The following is a 1703-nucleotide window of genomic DNA, read 5'->3' on the forward strand; positions in this document are numbered from 1 at the left end:
TTTTTTTTTTTTTTTTTTTTTTTTTTTGAGACAGAGTCTCGCTCTGTTTCCCAGGCTGGAGTGCAGTGGCTGGATCTCAGCTCACTGCAAGCTCCGCCTCCCGGGTTTACGCCATTCTCCTGCCTCAGCCTCCCGAGTAGCTCGACTACAGGCGCCCGCTACTTCGCCCAGCTAGTTTTTTTTGTGTGTGTTTTTTAGTAGAAACGGGGTTTCACCGTGTTAGCCAGGATGGTCTCGATCTCCTGACCTCGTGATCCGCCTGTCTCGGCCTCCCAAAGTGCTGGGATTACAGGCTTGAGCCACCACGCCCGGCCGAAATGAAGATTTAATAACAAGATTTCTTTCCCCAAAACATACATGATTTGTTGTTATTTTGATACTAAAATTTAGTAAGTACTTTTGTTTTGTTTTGTTTCGGGACGGAGTCTCGCTCTGTCTCCCAGGCTGGAGTGCAGTGGTGCGATCTCAGCTCACTGCAGCCTCCATCCTCCGGGTTCAAGCAATTCTCCTGCCTTAGGCTCCTGAGTAGCTGGGATTACAGACACATTACACCATGCCCGGCTGATTTTTGTATTTTTGTCTTGTTTTGTTTTGTTTTTGTTTTTGAGATGGAGTCTTGCTCTGTCGCCCAGGCTGGAGTGCAGTGGCGCCATCTAGGCACACTGCAAGCTCAGGCTCCCGGATTCACGCCATTCTCCTGCCTCAGCCTCCCTAGTAGCTGGGATTACAGGCACCCACCACCAGGCCCAGCTAATTTGTTGTATTTTTAGTAGAGACGGAGCTTCACCATGTTAGCCAGGATGGTCTTGATCTCCTGACCTCGTGATCCACCCGCCTCGGCCTCCCAAAGTGTTGGGATTACAGGCGTGAGCCACCGCGTCCAACCTAATTTTTGCATTTTTAGTAGAGAGAAGGTTTCACCATGTTGGCCACGATGGTCTCGATCTCCTGACCTCATAATCCGCCCACCTTGGCCTTCCAAAGTGCTGGGATTACAGGTCTGAGCCACCACGACCGACTTTTTTTTTTTTTTTTTCTCTTTGAGGTGGAGTCTTGCTCTGTCACCCAGGTTGGAGCGCAGTGGCATGATTGCAGCTCACTGCAACCTCCGCCTCCTGGGTTCAAACGATCCTCCTGCCTCATCCTTCGGAGTAGCTGGGATTACAGGCGCGTGCCACCATGCCTGGCTCAGTTTTGTTTTTTTAGTGGAGATGGTGTTTGGCCATGTTGCCTAGGCTGGTCTCAAACTCTAGCTTTAAGTGATCCACTCGCCTTGGCCTCCCAAAGTGCTGGGATTATAGGCGTGAGCCACCGCACCTGGCTCAGTAAGTACATTTCTTATGATCAAAAAAAGAGTAGTATATGATTGTCGTATTCTGTATAGAACGTTTTCTATTGATATCTTCTGTTTTTATAATTTCTATAAGTAGTTTTTAATGAATGCTTCTTAGTTTTGGGCAGATTCAGTTGACTAAAGCACCTCATTTCCCAGATACATGAAATAAAATATTTGACTTCTTTTCAAATTTCACACTGATGTTATTTTGTGAAAATCAGTGCTTTAACATAAATCTTTATACTTTAAGGTAAACGAGAAACTTGATCTAATATTTAATATTTATTCAGTTCGTCTAACTTCTACACCATCAGATTTAAAAATTACATAACTATCTCAAGAAGTTTCACTTGGATATAGTCATTCA

Source organism: Piliocolobus tephrosceles, unplaced genomic scaffold (assembly GCF_002776525.5).
Source record: "Piliocolobus tephrosceles isolate RC106 unplaced genomic scaffold, ASM277652v3 unscaffolded_36898, whole genome shotgun sequence".
Lineage (NCBI taxonomy): Eukaryota > Metazoa > Chordata > Mammalia > Primates > Cercopithecidae > Piliocolobus > Piliocolobus tephrosceles.